Source organism: Chelonia mydas, chromosome 3 (genome assembly GCF_015237465.2).
Source record: "Chelonia mydas isolate rCheMyd1 chromosome 3, rCheMyd1.pri.v2, whole genome shotgun sequence".
Classification (NCBI taxonomy): Eukaryota; Metazoa; Chordata; order Testudines; family Cheloniidae; genus Chelonia; species Chelonia mydas.
Window position 1 is genome coordinate 193541337 of NC_057851.1, and position 12846 is coordinate 193554182.

General features: G+C 47.8%; 1 protein-coding gene across 3 annotated transcripts in view; it reads right to left on the minus strand.

The window, feature by feature from the left end:
* The window catches only part of SNAP25 (synaptosome associated protein 25), a 92458-nt gene extending 84484 nt beyond the window's left edge, over positions 1–7974 (minus strand). The window contains exon 1 of one of the 3 annotated variants that reach the window (XM_037896152.2): positions 7579–7974. The gene's annotated coding sequence lies outside the window, so the exon portion shown is untranslated. Of the gene's footprint in view, positions 1–6544; positions 6726–7578 lie in introns of those variants that run through there. The other 2 variants (XM_037896154.2, XM_037896153.2) reach the window with 2 other exon arrangements.
* Between the last annotated feature and the right edge of the window lie 4872 nt (positions 7975–12846).

Below are 12846 nucleotides of genomic sequence, written 5' to 3' on the forward strand. Positions count from 1 at the left end.
ACCCTAGCGGAGGATCTGGCCCAATAACGAACCATAGCTTGAAACAATAATAAAAGAATAACTGAAAACCTAAGTGCTTCCCAAGTACGTGGCCAGAATAGCCAGTTTGGTCAATGCCAAATGAGAATTCAGCTTCCAAAGGAACAGTGAAACATCCATGATTAATTACTTTGTGCCTCTCTTTTTTTTGGATTAGAATCCAACCTCCTTTCTTGCATAAAATGAGATACCATATCTATCGTTACCAATGAAGAAAAGCTAGAAAGCTTTAATAAATGTTATTCTTTTTAGGACTACAGCATAACAATACATTTCAGATGACGCATACACAGATCATTCTTTTGGCCCTTTTAAAATTTAAATTGCTAAAATGTGCAACAAAGCCCTGTTGTAAAGATGAATAGTGTGCACAGTTTCCGTTGGGATAATGTATTCAATCAGTAAATGCTGCACTTGGGAATGGTATCTTTTTGATACCTGTCCATCCCCTGCTCTCATCATTAATAAGTCAAAATCTTGATGGCCTTATCATTTAGGACCTCATCCAAAGTCCACTGAAGTCAATGGGAGTCTTTCCAATTATTGCAAAATGCTTTGGATCAGGCCCCTAGTACACTGCAAAATCTCTTCTCTCTTTAGACCATCGACTTAAAGCTCCCTTGACATTTGAACTCATATTTGACATTTCATTATAACGTCCATCGATCCCTATTTGATTATTGTTGCAGACAGCCATGCTCATGACTGAAAAGGTGATTAGAAATTAACATCATTACATTCTTCAGGCCAAAATAGAGTTCCATTCCAAAATGCTAAAGGAAAGTGGCAAAGACAAAGAAAAAACTTTAAAACGGACATTTAAAAATGCTTTAGGATAAGAAAGGAGACAAAAATAGCACTGATAATGCAAGGGGTCCTGCCATCTTAGCTATGGAGAATGGCTACCATCATCCAAGATCAGGAGAGGGCCAGTAACTTCCAGTCCTATAAATTTGACTCAGCTATGGAGGAAAATGCTAGAAACAATGAGACAGGACAGGGCAAGGTATGGAAAGTTGTGGTCCGATTAAGTATAGATTTCACAAAAAGAAGAACATGAGTAAGTACTTTGGGATAAAGGAACAAGTTGGTGGGATAAAGCTATGAATATAATGGATGTGCACTTTAGGAAAGCTCTTGCTGCAGTGCAATGCAGCAGCGTCAACTGCAAGGCCAATAAGTAAGAAACAGAAGGTTATGAAACTTGGGGGCGCTTTGGGGTGATATCAGTTAGGGATGAAAGGAAGGTGGCTACAGATGGATGAGTGCTTTGCTAAGCTATGCTTTCGACAATTTCTGGCCATGGAAGATGACACCTGACTGCTTAAGAGTAGGCATGCTAGCCCTAGTGTCCCCAGCGGGGTGTGCATTTCAGCAGTGGGTGAAGCAATGAGTCTTGTACATACATTTCTATTCTTAGTATAGATCCAGAGTCACTCTGCTGACAACTGTGGAGTTACACCAATGAGAATCTGGAGTGACTGAGTGGGAGGTATCTAGTCCGCTATCTTTAGAGCAGCTCATAAATCTTTAAGATGAAAGATGCTCTATGACAGTAATATTGCTATTATTACGTGTGTTACACTGCTGGTAAGGTGTTCCTTTAAAAAGGTTTTTAAGATAAAGTAGAGATAGACACTAAAAGAATATTGGTGATCTCTCTAGTGAATAAAGTGTCTAGCCCTGTACTCCTCTGTGGCCAACAATTCACTGATCTGAATGAGTATTGTGCCCAGGCAAATACTGCAGCATCAGGCCCAAAGGGAATCGGTTACAAATAACAGAAATAAGGCCCCGACACGGCAAAGCACTTAAGCACATGCTTAATTTTAGCATACTCTTAGTTCACAGGATTTAAAGACGTGCTTGAAGTTAATAATGTGCTCAAGTGTTTTGCTAAATCAGGGATTAAATGATCAAGGAGCAACTATTTTATATAATATTACAGAGGAGTAAGGCAGAAATTCAACTGAAAATATTTAGAGGGGTACAACTGCTAAATAAGAGGTGTGGGCTAAACTAATTAGCTGCATAGCATCTTCTTTCTCTGAAATGTCTTATGTTCCTGGGCTCAACTGGAAAAGAAATGATTAACAAATTGTAAAAAAAATTTCCAGTCCTAACTTGGTTCTATAAGAATTGACCCTGCTCCCACTGAAATTAATGGCAAACTTCCCATTGACCTCCATGGCGCAGGATCAGACCCTAAAAGATGTTTTAATTAAAAAGGAGCCATAGTTCTAGTTACTATGCACTGGCTGCACCTTATCAGTAAAAATAAAATAGTCTATTAAAATTTTTCTCTTTTTTTATAGAGAGAGATTTTATTTTCTACAGGCTGGTCTACGCACAGTTTTTGTATCACTTTAGACCTATATTGGTGAAGAACCAGTTCAAGAGGTACAACCCCTTAGTGTGGATGCAGTTTTACTAGTATAAAGGTGCTTATATTGATATAGCTGATTCCCCTAAATTTAGATATAGTTAAAGCAGCACAAAAGCTGCATGTAGACCAGGCTTAATTTGCCTTAACAATACCGTGTTCCGGGCTGGATCCAAAACTCATTTAAGTCAGTGCGAGACTTTCTATTGACTTCGAAAGGCTTTGGATCAAGTCCTTACGGCTTAAACCTACAGCTGCATGTTAACTCTCATTTGTAGGGAAGCCCCTCTGAAAAAATAAATCAGTTCTTTTTCTCATTAAAGAGAAAGTCCTCAGGGTGATATTTTCGATAGGACTCAGCATCGGACTAGCTCTGCCCCCACTGAAATTAATGGTAAAACTCCCAGTGGCAACCGCCTTAGGCTAATACTAAGCACTTTTGAAAAGCCCACCCTTATATCTGCTCCAGTTGACACAGTAAGTTAAATAATATTGATCTGATTTCTTCAAAGTGCTAGGCCCCTACAGTTCTCATGGAGTTTGATGGGAGCTGCAAACAGAGTTCAGCACCTTTGAAACATCTGGCCATCTATTCCTTTTTTTTTTTTTTGGATGTGTGTCTGTCGTCCCTTTACAAACTGATTCTCCCGAGTCATCTTAGTCATTGAACATGCAGGGAATGTCCTCCTGGCTGACCTCTGTCTGCACTATGCAGAGGTACCAAAAGAAAAAAAAAGCTTCATTCTAATTTTCACAGCCCGCATCTCTTGGCAATGGGATGGGACATTGTGGAACTCTATTTTGGCAGCTGTGTCTTTTAAAGGTGGACTGCAAGAGTCCCTTGAAACTCCAGAAATGATGCTCTCTTGTCTCTGATTAAATAATAAGACCATCTGTCTGCATCGTAACTCTCATATTTTACCGACCCCACAAACCACCCCTCCCATTTGATTTAGATCCGCATTGATACTAGTATTTTGTGTTCTGAAGAAATTCCTTCCCCTAATGTCACAAAAAGAGGTTGCCAAGTATTTGGGACCAGGCAGGCAGAGGGAGAGATTGCCCACTCCCCAGCCCCGCACACTTCTACTGCAGCATCTTCTTCCTTCTCAGTTAATGCACTTGATCTTAGGAGTCTGGGGTTTCTTTAAAGACACGCAGTACTACTGAAAGATTTTCCAGCCATTTTTTTCTAGCACCTGGCAAAGTATTTTGAAATATGATTTGGGCACAAAAAGACAGGAAAAGCAGCTAGTGGGACACTGCGGAAGGGTGTTAGAACCAGTTTGTGGACTTCAAGAATAACCCAGCCTTGTACTGGATTCCTGACCTTCTTCAGAGAGGCAACACTTTCGTTTCTCCCTTCCCCTTCTCCTCTCTCTCCTAACTCCTTTTGCCTTTCCTGTTCTCCTTCTTTTGCTCATTTTTACTCCGTTTCTCTCCGTTGATCGGTGTGTTCCCCGCTAAGCATACTGCGGTCTCGTCCTCCGCTCCCTAGCAGTCACACATATCCGATGGCCCCTGAACAGACGTTCTGGACTCCCAGCCCTTGCCAGGAAGGGGCTTCCATCGTGTCATTCTACCCTGCCAACCACAGCTCCCAGCCAGTCACAGTGCCAGTGAAGGACGAAACTGCCCCCATGTCAGCACTGAAGTTTGAGCCACATTTTCTACCTCTGGCACCGGCCAGCAGGGAAAAATTACAGTGCTTAATTTGTAACGAAAGAGGTCCCCAGGCTCAAGCAATTGGGTTCAGGGGCTCAAGCAATTGTTTTTACTTTCATAATGGAGGTGGCTATGATGCAGAGATGCAGGGGCTATGAACTGCCACCCAGAGGTGCTGGGAGGGGGGGCTCTGAACTGCCAAGCCCAGACGTGCCAGGGCTCAGCCCTGCTGGCACAAATTAAGCCCTGGAAAATTACCTTCCCTGCAAGGCACTGGCAAAGCAGCACTCTTCCCTCACCCTTTGGTAGGTACGTTTCCAAGCCCTGCCTGCTCTGCATAAAACCAGGCTGGAGCATGTCCAGCCTAGAGGGGAGAGCAAAGCCGATGGTCCTGTTAATGCCAGTGCCACCCACCCAGTGCAGGCAGCTGACAGAACCCAACCAGGACGTGGGCAGTTTCCTGCCAGATCCTGCATTTGTCCAAAGGCTGGAGCAAGCCCAGGGTAAGAAGGGGAGGGGGCTCTCCTTGCCTCCTAGCAGCGCTCTTTGATCTCCCACATCGCCAGCGTAGCCTGCCCAGTGCCGGGTTTACAATGGCACCCGTGACGCCATAGAGCCGGGCCCATGCTCAGAAGGGGCCTCGGCCTGTTCTGCTTCCACTGCAGCCCAAGATCCCGCCAGCCCACTGGGTCCCCCTCCACTTGGTCCTCTTGGCCTGCCCGCTGGCCAAGGGCTCCTCTTCACCCCCTGACCCCACCCGCCAGCGTCTCTCTGCCTCCTGACAGGACCCCAGTGCACCTCCAGCTCCAGGCAATCTCTGCTTCCCACCATCTGCGGGGGGCCCACCTGTCTCCCTGGAGCTGAGGCACTTGGGAGTGGTGCAGAAGCCTGGCCCGTCTCAGCCAATTTGGGGGGACAGTGTGGGGGGCTTGGCTGGGCCCCTCCAGGCAAGTGGGTTCTGCGGGAGCTCAGCCAGGATGCTGGGCATAGCGAGTCTGTGGGGGCTCTGGCCATAGGGAGGAATGGGGTCCAGTGTTGGGCGGGCGGCTGTGTGGTGCAGCATGGGCTCACCCCCGGGGGGAAGGGGCAGGCTGGCAGCACAGGGCCAGGCGGGCCATTGTGCGTCTGGCAACTGCCGGTTTGTAAATAGTGCCCTTGCACTGGGCTGGGGGAAGCAGGGCCGCCCCTGCCATGCCATGCCCCTGGCTGGCCCCTCGCTCCGGGGACCGACCCCCACCCACGCCATGTTCCATTGCCCCCATGGGGACCCACAGATATGTTTGGGGCCGGGCCCACAAAGGGTTAATCTGGCCCTGAGCCTGCCTGACAGCCGCTACTGACTGTAAAGAGGCTGGCGAGCGTGATGAACCTGGGATCAAGGGCGCCGGAATAATTTGGGGGGGGCGGGCGGTGCTGAGAGCCATTGAACCAAACTGCAAACCCTGCATATGATGGAAACCACTTCAAGCCGGAGGGTGCGGCAGCCCCCCTAGTTCCAGCACCTCTGCCTGGGATGGTGGCTTTCTCCCGGTGGCCTCCCCCCCCCTCAGCCAGTCTCTGACTCCCCCCCCCCCCCCCAGGAGATTGCATCCACCCCTGCAGGAATCCAGGCAACGTGACGTGCAGTACCCAGCAGCCCGGGGGGTAGGGGGAGAGAGAGAGACGCTCCCCGAGCGTGCCCTTAAAAACGTGACCGTCCCCGCCCCCTGCCACTGCAGAGCCCCCCCCGCCCGCGTCCCTCCCACGCGCCGGGAGCCGACCCAGCCGCGCGCTGCCCCGGGAAGCGGCCCGGAGACGTGGGGCGCAGCCGCGCGCCGGGAGCTGCCCTTTGACGCAGCTCGGCCAGAGAGCGGGCGGGACGAGCAGCCGGACAGCAGCCCGAGGAAGTTTAACCGGCGTCGCGCACCCGCGGACAAGCCCCCTTGCTTAGCCCCCCCCAGCCCTTGCAAAGTTACCCACGTCCCTTGCAACGGGCCTGGGGCTCTGCCCCCGCCCCCCCCCCGGGGGGGAATGGCCGGGTTTGGGCTGCGGCCACCCCAGCCCATGCCCGGGCAGGCCAGCAAATAGGTTACATAAGCTGGCACGCTTTGCTAGCCGAGCTCTGCAGTGCCCAGGCACCGGGCCACAGGGTGCAGCTTGGACTCCCCCCTTCCCCTCCTTCGGGGGGGGTGAAATGCATATTTCAATGGGCGCCCTCGCGCCTCGAACAAGACAATGGATCTGCCCCAGCGCTCCGGTGTGGGAGGGACTCTGGCTCTGCAGCAGCCCAAAGGCTCCCGTGCGGGCATGGGGCTGAGGAGCCCCCCCGCAGTGAACCTGCAGCGAGCGGCTCTCCCGGAAAGGGGGCGAACAGGCCGGGGTGTCTCGGTCAGATCCCCACTGGCAGGTGCACAGCCCCCAGCCCCGCGGGGAGGGCACCGCGGGTGGCTCACGGACGAGCCCCTCCCGAGCTGTTACCTCAGTGTCCCGCCTCCCCGTGTGTTAGAGCCGCAGGACACGGGGGAACCGGGGACATCCGCAAACCACAACTACTGCCGGGTCCCGGGTTCGAACCCCGGCTTAGCCATTCACGCCGTTCAGTGCAGGAGCGCACCAAGGACAGGCGAACAGCCCGGAGTCACACGCGTGGGCGCGCACACCCATGTGTGATGGGCCCCCCCGGGCACGGCTCGGCATGCCTGCTGCTGTGTGGGGAGGAAGGCAGGTGCTGCTGGATTCAGAAGGGGGGCGGGAAAGGGGGCGTGGGGTGGCGAAGGGGGTGGAGGAAGGGAAACTGGCGAGCAGTTGATTTGGGCAAACGGATCAGTTGCGGGGCTGCTGGCGGCAGAGGAAGGTATAAATAAGATCCGGACGGGCACATCCCCCCCCCCACCAAGCCTGCAGCTGTAGAGGTGGGTGTGGACGGGCGGGTGAGGGCCCCCCCCCCAGCACTTTGCAGCGTATGTCACAGGGACGCTGCTCCCTTTGCACCCCGCCAGCGCTGCCCCCCAGCGCCTCACCGGTGCCCCCTCCCGCCCCAGCCAGCGCCGCTGTCCCGGGTGCTGAGCTGCACAGACCGGCCCCTGTCGCTCTCCGAGGTGCTGAACCCGGCTCTGCGGCTGCGGGCGAGCGCCGCTGTCCCCGGTGCGGACCCCCACGCTGCTGCCCTGTGCACAGGGCGGCCGACCGGGGATGGAGGCTGCTGACCCCAGGGAAACAGAGGCGCAACCTCCTCCTTATTCCCCAAGGGGTTGGGGGGGGGGGTTAATGCAACGGCTATTTGTTCTCCTGTCCCCCCGGTGCAGAAAAGCCAGCTCCATAGCCCCTTGGGTGCCACAATCAATCCCAGGAAAACGGGGCTTTATACATCGCTCCCCGCCCCCTCCGGCGGGCAGAAATAACCTGGTGTGGAGGTTACCGCTCTCCTCCCAGCCTGCAGCAGCTCTGCCCTGCCCCCGTGCCCGGGGCTCCAGGCAGGAGACAAAGGGCTCTGTCCAGGCGCACTCCCCTACCTTGGCTTCCGCAGAGTCCGGTGTAGGCAGCCCGGCGGCGGCTGGGAGGGAAGGACAGTCGCTCCTGACCTCCCCAAGCCTCCTTCTTCAATGGATCGGGAGCTGTGCCCTCATCAAAGATGGCCGTCCCTTCCCACGTCAGCAGCTTTTAATAGACATCTATCAGGGGGTGGGGGGAGGAGAGGAAGCGGGGCGGGGTGGGGGTTGGGGGGGGGGGGGCTGAGAGTAGTCTGTGAGAGCCTGAGTCGTCAGATGCTTGCTATTGCACTGCAATCCATTGCATTTCCCCTCCAGTTAGTAACAAGAGACGCCAGAGACAACTGGCCCCAGAATTAGCTCAGCAGCCATGTGATGGGCTGTGATCATCCATGTGCAGCATGCAGCCGCTGGTCTTCTGGGGGGGAGGGTGTGATTATGTGTACGTGTGTGAGCGGCGGGGGAGGGGGGGTTGCTGAGCGAAGCTTTGCTTTAATCATTTTTTGGGAGGGGGAGGGCAGAGAGAGAATGCAGTAGTGATTTGTTTTCGCCAAAGGGGTGGTCCGAAGAGGGTATCCCTGTGAAGTCTCTGGTACTCCATATATGGCCAATCTACGTGGGCTGCTATTTTAGTGTGTGATTTCTTCTTCTTCTTCTTTTTTCAGAGCATCATGTCAGGGGGGTCTCTGTGTACTAATCTGATCATGTTTTCCCCTCAAAGCAAAACCAACCAAATAACCAGATTTATAGACACAGGGCATGGTTGATCGTGTGTGGGGGGGGGGGGGGAGACGAGACATCATCGATTAAAACAAACCCACCCCCAGCAGGGATAAAAACGGTTCCAAGAGAAACAAGGTATTATTTATTATTCATTAATGGAATGATCATTTCAGAGCACATCCTATTTGGAACAACTCTCTTATTTAATTTGAATTTTAAAAGTGGAAATCAAAATGCAGAGAAGAGTCCTGTGGTTTCATACAAAATGTTGGCTGATTTTACATGAAGTACTAGGGTCTACCTCATGCCATAGACTATAGTGCCAATTTTATTCTATACAGATTTATGTGTTCTCTTATGGAACCATCCAGACCTACAATTAAAACAAATATAAGACAAGAGGCTTCATTAATTTCCCAGTCTCAGACATTCTTGTAACCAGAAACGATTTGGTAACTGCTCAGGGCACACATTAAATCCTGACACTCAATTCACAGGCTTTTTAAAATGAAGTGTGGATAATACGAGTCAAAATGTATTTCCCAGATTAGGGATAATTCTAGCCTAATCAAGTTTATTTGGCGTGGCAGGGAAAACCCAGAGAGAGACTAAATGTCATGCAGCTGTATTTGCAGCTCCTGTTATGGTTGTTTGGTGGAGTGAGTAGGAGAGAAGGGAAATGTGGGTGATTTCTCCTCCCATGCTCTGTTGTGCCCCACAGAAAAACGTGATTGTCGGTCGTGCCTGGCAATCACAGCAGCTCGTACCCCCACCCACAAAAATATGTCCTTGTTTAAATAAGACATCAAAAGTTTGCTAATTATACCACAAAGAATTTCTCAGACAAGAGGGGCTCTCTGATACATTACAGTATTCAGTAGTCTATGCACACGAAAGACTCAGGAAAGGAAACAATTGGTCAGGTTTAAGGTTTGTAAGAATATCATATAAATATATTATGACTGTGTATATCTCAGGTATCTAGTTAAGACATTTGGAAAAATATCCCTTTTAAAACTAATTAATAAGAAGATTTATTAACATCAATGCCAGTTTTGAAAAGCAAGCCATTTTCCATCCAGGTCGTGTTTGTATTAACATCCATTGTTTTGATTAGGTAAAGATTCCAGATGTCTAGATAAAATCCAGAATGTCAAAAATCCAGAGTCTGCAGGTACATTTATGATGGGTTTAAATTATCAATACAAATCTAAAGTAAAAAAAATAATTAAACAGTCTATTAGACAGGCACTTGGAAATGAAATTTGATTTCCAATAGAGCAATGCTAATCATTATGAATAATGCACAATAATTAACAATAAAGAGGTGAAACAAAAGGCAAGTTATAAACTGCTACTTTGCTTAGGTCAGTAGCACTGCAAAATCCTGGCTGGTTTTGGATTCATTCCAAAGAATGCCTTTGAGGAGCATTACAGCCCATTACAATTAAACCCTGGATGAATTTGGTCCATTATAACAAAAGTTGGGGGAGGGGGTGCAGAAACAGTGCTGATGGCAACATAAAATTCAGTGTGATAAAAACGAAGAAGCTCCAACAGCAGACTTTGTGACATAGGGGAAAGGAAGGGGAAATCCGTACAAAATGTGCAAAAAGTGAGCTGTCACAGATGGGGAGTATCATTATGCAGACAAAAACATTACTACAAGATCAATTGTAAGAAAATTGGATTGGGATATAAAATGAGCTTTCAAGCCCCACTGCACCACACACATATTTTAATAAAACAAAGTGGGACCAAATGATTGAATAGACCATGAACAGTGGCCAGTAGTCCTAATGAGAGTAACTATCTATCTTGTGTTTATGTCTAAAGTTATATGGGTAAGGGATACATTGTATATTGTTTACAAAGGTGGAATGATCTGTTCTGAGAGATACAAGGAGGCAGCCTTTTGCAGCCGAGCACTAAGAATTCTATTGAAAGAAATGCTACTAAGCAATTTTTAGTTGCTTCAGGAGCACTCTTATGATACTTGGTTTTCAAAAAAATGAACAAGTGGGATGCATACCAGTTTATCACCTCTTTATGATATTCATTTAATAGTAAGTAGGAGAACGGATGGAAACAAGGCCTAAAAACAAGGTGGCAGGAGAGACAGAAGATAAGAACCGAAATTTGGTCTAAGAAAGATTCAGCTCCCTCCTCATTATTCAGGAAAAGATTCAACAAGCTGAACAGCTAGTACATGCAGGCACAATCCATGAGTAGTGAGAAAATGAACCTGCTTTGGTGGATGCAAATGTACATTATATTACCAGGATGCCTACGTTACTGTCAGTGAGTCTACTGAGGATATTGAATGCAGAACCTGGAGCACACTGATAGTGTGAAAACCACTTTTGTTTCATACATGACACAAAGCTTTCACATATCACGCAAGAAATCAGAAAGATTTTTGGTTTTAGACAGTGAAAGTTTTCCAGCTGGTAAAAAAGAACAAAACAAACAATCTTTCTCCTCACCTGCAGCCTCCAAAAATACTTGTGTGTTGCAAGGGCATGCTGGGTAGAATTTTTAACAAGGAGGTTTTATAGTTTGTGTGTCTGTGTGTATATACCAGTGCTCATAAGACCTGATCCAGAGCCCACGGATAGATGCCCAAATTTTCCAAGCCGAGGAATTTTTGAAATAACATAAACAAATATCCTGTTTATTGATTTATTTATTTGTGCTTGAAAATATATAGGCTGGTAATAGATTCTCCTGACTTACTTGCCAAGAAAGAGACACAGTTTTTCTCCGTTTGAATGTGAATTTTCACAGTGTATTTGAATGTTTGAAGACACACAGGCTACCAGTTTCCAAACCTGGGTGCATAAAATTATGCATCTAAATACATGTTTTGGCACCTCTATGGAAGTGACCTACTTTTCAGAGCTGCTAAGCAATAGGAACTGTCAGTGCTCTGAAAATTGAGACATTTTTATTTAGGTAACTCAGAGACTTCCTTAGGTGCTTAACTTTATACATCCCTATTTGAAAATTTTGCCTACACCGAGTAATGTTTGTGAAAGAATAGCCATTCAACTCCCCTTATTTTTAACTGTCTCATCAATATGATGAACCACTTACATTTGTTTTGTGCCTGATTATTAGAGGAGCTGAGCATTACCATGGGAGATGTGAGTGATCAGTACATCTCAGGATCGAGATCTTTATGTCTAATTTATAGCCACTTTGTATCTTACACTGAATTTGGCTGAGAGACATAAATGAGAGAGGCAAGTGCCTACTGCAGGCTGTATTTGATTAAATTTCAGCCCTGACTAGATCTGAGCTGCATTGTTTTTATACCTTCGGGATATACAGATATAGAACAACATAGTAAAACCATATTTTTAAAGAGTGAATCTGTGATTCAACCCAACTCATTTGCATACCCAAGATTCAATTCAACTTTATTGGTGAAGATATAAACAGAGATTTAAAATGAAAATTCTAATGTATGGTCTGATCTAATGCCCAATGAAATCAGTGGAGAGATTTCCATTGACTTTGCTGGACACTAGCTAAAGAGAGGAAGGACACTCTAGTAGCTAGGGCACTAGCTTAGGACTTGGGAGACCCTGGTTCAAGTCCCTGCTCTGTCATGGACTTCTTGTGTGACCTTGGGCAAATCACTTAGCCTCTTGGTGCCTCAGTCCTCCATCTGTAAAGTACACTGCCCTCCTTCCCAGGGGTGTTGTGAGAGTACGTTAAAGATTTTGAGGCGTTCTGATACTATGGTAGTGAGGACTACATAAATCCCTAAAATAGACAGATAGTTCTGGTCCCTACTCTTGCCATCCTTACTCAGGCAAAGCTTCCAAAGAGTTGCATGGGAGATATGTGCTCAAATGAACTGTAGGATTAGGACCTTAACTACAACACCACTGCTAAGATAATTTCAATATGGAAGACTATAGACAAGAGTGACAAGGTGGGTGAGGCAATATCTTGTATTATAGGCAAGAGTGGTATTAGTTCACAAATGGCAACATTTGCTTGTGGTGTGGAGGGAAGGTCAGCACAAACTCCTCTGCTCCCAGGCCTCATAAAGCTGCTACATGGGGGTTCCCTTGGCAGGGGCAATTACAATGAGGCCGTGGGCCAAGTAACTTGTCCATCTAGCATGAATAGCAGCTGTGGGGGGCGGAAGATGCTGTGCAGCAGCCCTGGTTGGGAATGGATTTCACACCCCCAATGACTTTGCACTCACCCTGCACAGGGTCTGGATACAGGGACTCAGTGCAGACTGGAGTCGCTCTCACTCAGAGAGTAAGCCTTTGTAATGAAGGATTGCTGGTTGAATATTTACCAATGAAATCAGTGCATAGTGGCAGATCTAATTTAGATCTTTCCAATTATGATAGACTTCAGCATCAGTTATACATTTCTTAAATGCAAATAAACACATAAAGGAGAAATAACCAGAATGCAATCAAAGCAAGGCTGGCGCGCCATCAAGACAAATAATAAACTACTCATTCATTACTAACATCAAAAGTGGGCTTGCGACAAATCCCACCAGCTATTAAGGGAATGACATATATCAAATATAGCATG